The sequence below is a fragment of the Macaca nemestrina genome, chromosome 13 (genome assembly GCF_043159975.1).
Source record: "Macaca nemestrina isolate mMacNem1 chromosome 13, mMacNem.hap1, whole genome shotgun sequence".
NCBI classification, from domain to species: Eukaryota; Metazoa; Chordata; class Mammalia; order Primates; family Cercopithecidae; genus Macaca; species Macaca nemestrina.
In genome coordinates, this window is record NC_092137.1 from 108,054,800 (window position 1) to 108,063,960 (window position 9,161).

The 9,161-nt window shown below is 49.0% G+C and overlaps 1 pseudogene; it reads left to right on the forward strand.

The window, feature by feature from the left end:
* Positions 1-1,828: 1,828 nt before the first annotated feature.
* Positions 1,829-8,147, forward strand: LOC105472040 (zinc finger and BTB domain-containing protein 45 pseudogene; annotated as a pseudogene).
* Positions 8,148-9,161: the final 1,014 nt, after the last annotated feature.

Sequence of the window (9,161 nt, forward strand, 5' to 3'; positions counted from 1 at the left end):
TTCATGACGCGTTTACTACAGCATAGAATTTTCCTGGGGGCCAGCCTGAAGTCTGTCCCACAGGTCATAGCCATGTTACACACAGTCACAGGGGCCAATAGATAAAATTCTTTTCTCTTCCTTGAGAACTAAAAGTAAAATCCTAAGCCCCCCATCCGACTTAACAGACCCCCTCTTGGCCAACGAACCTCAAATAAATCTTAAAATTGAGTTCTTGGCCATGACAGGACAGGAGGTCAGACATACTTCCCTGTACGTCCCTCCCTCTTATGGTTTAGACCCAACAACTGAAAAGCATTAATGTTAAAATAGAGACTGTGAGACTGACAGAACAGACTCTTTGTGGCAATAAGACCCCAAATTATAAACAGGACCTAGGGCCATGCCAGGCAAGGGTTAAGTCTTGCACCCTACCCTTAACGAATGAACTAGGTTCTAACTACCACATGGTTTTTATTTTTCTCTAGCAGCCAAGCAAGCACTGGCCGTGAGAGAAGCAGGATTAAAACAATTACAACTTACCCAGTTCACAGGCACTGAGTAACTGACCTCCTGCCCCACCAACCTTAACAACAGTTTTCAGTGGACAAGGGACTGATTTCAGTAACTTCCTCCTGATAAGAGACCATCCTCCATGGACTGGTTCTGGCCAGTTTTAGAGGCTGTGCCTTTACAGAGGCTGTGTACCTTCATGTCCCTGCTTCACTTTTTGATGTGTAGGGCCTAATTATAATACATTTAAATGTCAAGTCTCCACCCCAGAATGAACATGCATGTTTATTGAATACGCATGTGTTAGAACCTCTTTTATGAGTATTCTCATAAAATGATATAGCTTCTCCGATATCCTGTTGAATATGTATAGGTAGCCAACTCATTCGGCTCAAATTCCTGTCCTCTCCTTCCCTCCCTAGAAGTGCCTGCCTCTGGCCTTGGCTGTAGGCCACACTTCCCAGCCTGTCATAATGGCCACCTTGCAGGCTGCAAACCTTTATAAGAAATAAAGCTCTCTTTTCTAAATTTATAAATTGTGTGATTTTTCAGTTGACAATCTCTTTCTACACACACACACACACACACACACGCAATTTATACAGAAAGAAATCTGGAGAGTATATGTGGGAATGGATATTAAGTGTGTGGCACAATGGCAGAAGTAACATAAAGTTGGATTAGGCTAAATGTATTAATGTGGGCCCACTAAACAGAGATTCTGGATTCAGGGTTGCAGGTCAAAGCTTTCGAAAGGGCTCCAAGGGTTGGTTTGATCAGTTACTTGGTTGGTTGCCTGATTGGTTGGTTGGTGCTTGATTGGTTGCTTCATGGCTTGCTTGGTTGGTTGGTTGGTTTGTTGCTTGCTTGCTTTCTTGCTTGTTTGGTTGGTTTGTGTCTTGCTTGCTTGCTTGCTTGCTTGCTTGTTGGTTGATTTGTTGGCTGTTTGCTTGTTTGTTTGGTTGCTTGGTTGGTTGGCTGAAACAGAATCAGAGTTTACCTAAGGTACACAAAGTTGAGATGCCACAACTTCCTTGGTTTATGTGCACAGGAAGGTTGTGCACATAACTTTCCTGTGCACATAAGGAAGACTGGATTTATTATGTCGGACCTGCTCACTCACACTGGAGGGTTTAGAGAACATACTTCTCACAACGATCACGAGAAAGAATATTGTGAGAGGAGCCCAGTATCCTGGAAGAGCTTTGAGCTTGTGCTCTCAGTAGGCAAAATGTTACAGCAGGAACTGCTGCCACTGGACTGGGATCTTTAAATAAAGCGAGGATAATTGAATCCTGGGGTGGCAGGGAACATGAGCTGTCCTTAATCATCAAAGATGAGGTAAGTGTGATCACCACAGTGGAAAGCAGTGTTAAAGCAGCAGTCAGAATGGTTTGACTCACAGAAATCCACAGCGTCGTGCAGTCCACGGTATCCACAGGGGAGAGCTAATGGGCTGTACCAAAGTCTTACTTGTTCTTTAGAAAATGAAGAATTCTAGGTCAACTGAATAGAAGACTAACTCATTAATGACACACGGATCTAAAACCCTCTGTCAATTCCCAGACTTGAGCCAGTTCACAGGCCCACAACCCCTTAAGTGAAGGGGAGGCTGGGTGATCTTGGGGAAGTATGCTGCTACATTGCCAAAATTTTACATTGTTAATCTTTCTCCCAGTCTTCCCCAAAGGGACCTACAGCCTTCTACCAGTATGACTGTGACTTGGGGAAAAAAAATTCTCAGATATTTGGGGAATTAGTGGACACTCTCTCTGATTTGGCAGGAATTCCCAGAGACCAAAAACATCACTGTGGTCCACCGGAGTAGGGACTTATGGAGGTCAGCTGGTGAATGGAGTGTTAGCTCATGTCTGTATCACAGTGGATCCAATGTGTTCCTGAACCCACCCTGTGGCTGGAATAGACACATACCCAGCAACTTTCAGCATCCCTACGTTTGTTGTCTCACCTATGGACTGAGGACAATTATGATAGGAAAACCCAATAATAAGGCACTAGGACTGGTTCGACCTAGTGAAATAGTAAACCAAAAGCAAGAGTGCATTGAGTGCTATGTAAATGCTCTCCAAAGTGGCCTTGGTGGAGAAGGGTTTCAATAATCAAGCAGATAGGATGACCTGTTCTGTGCTTCTTTCCCCAGCCACCCCTGTCATTGCTCAATGGGCTCATGGATACAGTGGCCATGGTGGCAGGGTCGGAGGTGATGCCTGGGCTCTGCAACATGGACTTCCACTCCCAAGGCAACCTGGCTGTGGCTCTGAACCACTTCCATCATAAAAGGGGCAGAGTCTCGTTCTCACTGAAACAGACACTATATATGAGAATTTCCCCTCCTACCCTCAATGTTCCTGTCACCATACAATTTACACCTGATAAATTGTGCTTCATAAAAATTACACTACTGTCTAGACTTACAGAGTGCCTTATCCATCCTTGTGGTCTCCCACACAAATTGGTTCTCATCATCACTATTACCCCTAGTGACACACTAGCAAAATTTTCATTTCCTGTCCCTCAATCTTATGCTCTGCTGGTCTAGAAGTCTTGGTCCCAAAAGGAGGAGTGCATCCCACAGAATACAAAGAAATGATTCTACTGAACTGGAAGTTAAGATAATCCCTGTCCACTCTGAGCTCCTCATGCCTCTGAATAAACAGGCAAAGAAGGGAGCTACCGTGCTGGCAGGGGTGGTTGATCCTGACTACCAAGGGGAAATTGCTTCTACTCCACAGTAGAAGTAAGAAATAATACTTTTGGAATACAGGAGATCTTCTAGGGTGTCTTCAGTGCTACCTACTACCATGCCCTGTGATTAATTTAACAGAAAACTACAACAACTCAATTCAAGCACAGCTGCCAATGGCCCAATTCCTTCAGGAAGGAAGGTTTGGGTCATCATCCCATATAAAGAACCAAGACCAACTGAGTTTCTTGCTGAAAGCTAAGGGAATACAGAATGGGTAGTACAAGAAGGTAGTTATAATTACCAACTAGGAACATGTGACCAGATACAAAAATGAGGACAGTAATTGTTGTGACTTTGACAAGGGAGACAAGGCAATTCACTGGGCAGTAAATAGTCTTTTCAAAAATGTCCTGGGACACTAAAGCAATGACACACCGCTGGGATGTAGAACAAGTCCCTACATGTGAGTGCCTCCCCCTCTCCATGCAGATGGCTGTGGGCCTGTGGCACCCACACCTGGCCTTACTTGCCATTCAGTTAGACTGGCAGATGCACCTCTGGGCATCCTGAATGGCCAGAGCACATAGTGCCCATTTTAGACACGACCCTCAATTACTGGGAAACAGGAGAAGCTAGACATCACCAGAAATGTGCATCCTGGTGGTTCTTCCCTTTGGCCATGTTTACGTCCAAAATGGCAACCATAATCGCAGAGTGGCAACTGAGGCCCTGGCTAAACACATGGCTGCAGCCTTTGTGATACTCATCATCCTTTTAATCTTCTCAATGCAGAAACCATCGAGTCAGGTGTGTTCCTCTGCAAAATTGTGTGACCCAGGACATATGACCTAAAATCCCGTAACTGCTGCCCAGGGTGGAACTTGTGCATTAATTAAAACAAAATGTTGTGTATATAGCCCTCACTACTTTCATAACATAATACAGGCTATGCTGGCTTTAGATAACCAGAGTCCAGTCATAGTCTTTGTCTTACGGTCCTATCACCTCATGGTTTAATCAAGTCCCAGACACATGGAGGAACTTTGTATCTAGTGTAATTGCAACTGCATTTACAATCCTTTGTTGTGGCTTATATTGCTGCTGGGTTGTTTGGCAGCAATGCTCTTCCCCAAAACTGGCCCCAGGGAAACCACAGAAAAACAGTGTGGTGAGAATTTGAGGGCCATTCAAAGGTATGCTGGGGTGCAGCGCAGGTTTGGCTTGTCCTGTCAGACAGCTACAACTCAAGCATCTTCTGAAAATGACTGTACGTTCCTCGGTGAATTTTTGTTCAGCGTTCCCAGCTGAATAAAAAGGCTAATCCAAATGTTTACATCATACCTATAAGGAACACTTCAGCGCTGGCACATTCCTTGGATCAGAGGTCATGCAACAAACCAAGCCCTTTTGTTTTGGGCTAGGTGGGGGTTTCTTGGCAGAGGTTGCTAAGTGGAGGTTGCTCTGGGAAGAATATCATATAACCTGCATGCGTTTGACAAACACGAGGGGATTTCTTGTCTTGCCTGCTGCTCCTGGGCTCCCTGTACATAAATTCCCTGAATAAAGCTTATATCGCAAAAAAAAAAAAAAAAAAGAAAAAGAAAAAAAAGTCCTGGGACAGATTGATGTTCGCATGTACAGACTGAAGTTAGTCCCCTCCCTCACACCATTTATAAAAGTTAACCCTAAATGGATCAAACACCTAAATATAAGAGCCAAAAGTTTAGTACACGTAGGAGAAAATATGAGACTGAGACTTTGTGACCTTGGGTTAGGCAATGATTTTATAGATATGATACCAAAACCACAAGTATAACAGAAAATATACATAAACTGTACTTTATAAAAATCACAAACATTCGTGTATCAAAGCAGACTTTCAAGAAGATGAAAAAATAATTACAATGTGAGATAAAATGTTTGCAAATCCTGTATCTAAGGAGAGAATTGTATAAGAATATGTTTGGGCCAAGCGTGGTGGCTCACGTCTGTAATCCCAGCACTTTGGGAGACTGAGGTGGGTGGATTAACAAGGTCAGGAGACCGAGACCATCCTGGCCAACATGGTGAAACCCCATCTCTACTAAAAATACAAAAATTAGCCGGGTGTGGTGGTGCACGCCTGTAGTCCCAGCTACTCAGGAGGCTGAGGCAGGAGAATCACTTGAACCCCGGAGGCGGAGGTTGCAATGAATCAAGATCGTGCCACTGCACTCCAGCCTTGCGACAGAGCAAGCCCCCGTCTCTCTCTCTCTCTCTCTCTCTCTCTCTATATATATATATATATATATATATACACACACATATATATATATGTTTGAACATTTACAAGTCAATAGTAAAAAAGAAAATAACACAATTTTAAAATGGAGAGACAATCTGAATAGACATTTCTCCAAATAAGATATACAAGCGGCCAATAAACACATGAAAACATGTTCAATCTTATAACTCATTTAAACAGTGCAAATCAAAACCAATGAGAAAGCACTCCACATCCATCAGGAAGGCAATAACTAGAGACACAGATAACAATAAGTGTTTGTGAGAATGTGTAGCAATTGGATCCCTCGACATTGCTGGCAGGAATATAAAATGCTGCTGTCCTTTGAAAAGCAGTCTGGCACTTCGTCAAAAAGTGAAACACGGGCTTGCCATATAATACAGCAACTGCACTCCTAGATCTGGAGCAATGAAATCATGTGAAAAGCCTGTATGTGAATGCTCAGAGCAGCATTATTTACAATAGTCAAAAGGTAGAAACAACCTAAATCCCACAAACTGCAGAAGAGATAAAATATGGTGAAGGTAAGTAACAGAAGCCAAACCTAAAAAGTAACAAGCTACTGATACACGCCATGAACATGAATAAACTTTGCAAACTTTGATAGAAGCCAGTCACATAAGACCCAGTGTTGTGTGACTTCATTTATATGAATGGTCTAGAACAGGCAAATCCATAGACTGAAAGTGATTACGGATTTCCTAGGTCGGGGCAGATCGGGGAAATGGGCAGTGCCTGCTGATGCGCACACGGTTTCTTCTGGGGTGATGAATGTTCTAAAATGATGGTGACGGCTACACAACTCTGTGAATATACAAAAACCCCTTGCATGGTACACTTTAAATAGACGGGCTGGATAGCATGTAAAGTATATCTCAATAAAACTGTATAAAAATAAAGAGAAGCGCCCGGAAGTGCCGCCTTGGAGTCGGGGAGAAGGCGGCCACGGCCGGGCCTGGAGCCTGAGGAGGAGTCGGAGTTGGCGGCTGCAGAGGCTGTGCGCCATATACACCCGCAGAACTTCTCAAGCTCTCTGCTTGAGACCCTCAATGGGCAGAAGCTGGGTGGGCACTTCAGCGACGTGACTGTGTGCATTCGTGAAGCTTCGCTGCGTGCACATCGCTGCGGCTGGCAGTCGGCTCGCCCTCCTTCCAAGACAAGCTGCTACTCGGCCACTCTGAGATCCGTGTACCTTCGGTGGTGCCCGTGCAGACGATGCGCCAGCTAGTCGAGTTCCTGTACGGCAGTTCGCTCCTTGTGGCACAAGATGAAGCCCTGCAGGTGCACACGGCTTCGTCGGTGCTTCGCATACAGACAGTTATCACAAATGCACACAGATTATCTCAGGCGCTCGAGTCCCAAGCACCTCTGCACCCGCGCCCCTGCCCACCCCTGTGCCCCCGCCACGGGCACCTGCGCAGCTGCGTCGCCGCCGGCGCCACCTGCTGGCTGCGCACCCCCGGGGCACCCCTGTGCCGCGCACAGCTGTAAGCAGCGCCAGCCTGCGCGTTTGCAGCTGCCTGCGCCCCCCACACCTGCCAAATCCGAGGGGCTTGGTGCTGATCCCTCACTGTCCGCGGCCCCTGACGACCGAGGTGACAACGATGACGAAGAAACTGACGATGAGACCGATGGCGAGCACGGCGAAGGTGGCGGCCCAGGAGAGAGCCAGGCCCCTCATTCCTTCCCAGACTGTGCTGCCGGCTTCCTCACTGCTGCTGCTGACAGCGCGTGCGAGGAGTTCCCTGCACCCACTGGCCTCGCTGACTACAGTGGTGCGGGAGGGATTTTCTTCGGGGATCTGGGGCAGCAGAGGACGTATTTCCAGATGGCGCTGTCCCCGAAGGCTGTCCCACCGAGACCCCTGTCCAGCCCGACTGCATACTGGCTGGACCCCGCCCGCCTGGCGTGAAGACCTCAGGGCCGCCTGTCGCACCCTTCCCCTTTCACTTGGGAGCTCCCGGACCCCCCGCACCACTCCCTTCAGCACCATCCGGGCCAGCCCTGCCCCCTCACCCGCCTTCTACCCCACACTCCAACCCGAGGCAGCCCCCGGCACTCAGCTGTGGGAAGCCCCGGCTCCCTGTGCTGCTCCCACCACAGCCCCCTTAGGCACCTCTGCTCGCACTCCAGGTGCCGAGCCACCTGCTTATGAGTGCGGCCACTGTCCCAAGACGTTCAGCTCAGAGAAAAACTACACCAAGCACACGTTCATCCACTCGGGGGAGAAGCCGCACCAGTGCGCCGTGTGCTGGCGATCCTTCTTGCTGCGCGACTACCTGCTCAAGTACACGGTCACGCACACCGGCGTGCGCGCCTTCCAGTGCGCTGTCTGCGCCGAGCGCTTCACGCAGAAGACTTCGCTCAATGTGCACATGCGCACTCACCGGCCAGAGCGCGCCCTGCCCCGCCTGTTGCAAGGTTTTCTCTCACCAGGAGCTGTTGGGGCGCCACCTGGCCGTGCACCCCGCGTCCTGGTGGGGCTGGGGCCTGGTCTCGCCCACGGTGGATCCGCGACCTCCCGCACAGTCGGCCACGCCCGCTGCAGGACCCGTGGTTCCCGCCCCTAGGCCACGCTCCCTCCTGAGAGCAAGTCTTCTTTTTCCCTTCACCCCTTTCTCCATACGCCCAAGTCCGCCTTACTCCTCTCCTCCACGTACTTGAACCTTCCAGGTGGTGCCGGGCTGGGGCTGGGCCTGGGACGGGTTAGGGACCAGACCACCTCTGAGAACTAGACCATTTCCAGCCTAAACCGGGCGCTCAGGCCCTTGGACCCGGCCAGACATTTGACTCCGGTTCGCGCCCCGCCCTCTGCTGAGGTTGGGGGTGGGGACTGGGGCGGGTCCCCGGCTCAGGTGTCAGGCCGGGCGAGGTCCCTGGCTCCCTACCCAAAATATCACTCCCTCATGGGGCGCCTAAGGAGGCTCAAGTGGACCCATCATATATGGGGGCTGGTCCTCGGGACCCTCACGCTAATAGAAGACTGTAGGCTATGGGGCCTAAACCATAAATGAATGAAGAAAGGGAAGGGAGGGAGGGAGGGAGGGAGGGAGGGAGGGAGAGAGGCAGGGAGGGAGGGAGGGAGAGAGGCAGGGAGGGAGGGAGGGAGGGAGGGTCTAGTTCATGAAGGAAGGAAAGAAGGAAGGAAGGAAGGAAAGGAAGGAAGGAAGGAAAGGAAGGAAGGAAGGAAGGAGAGAGAAAGAGAGTCTAGTTCACAGTCCCCTTGTGTTAGGTGTAGTCCTATGACCAGCTTTTGCCAAAGGGAGACAATGGACTAACGTGAGCCACTTCCAGAGCTGGCCCACAAAAGCCTCCAATGCTTTTCTCACACTCTCCCCTTCTACCGGTTGATGCAGGTGGGAGGAGGTCCCAGAGATGACGAAGGCACCTGATGGAAAGATTCTGGGTTCCTGCATGGCCATGCAGAGGGGAGCAGCCTCTATCCTGAACGCCCAGCCAGCAAGCTCTGGTGGGCCCAAAATATGTGAAGTCAATGAAATCTGGGGGAGTCATCTGGTACTTCAGTACAATATAACTAATTCATCTGCTTAAAACCTTGGCCCGGGGCCGGACGCATTGGCTCACGCCTGTAGTCCCAGCACTTTGAGAGGCCAAGGAAGGCAGATCACTTGAGGTCAAGAGTTCAAGACCAGCCTGGCCAACATGGTGAAACCCCAT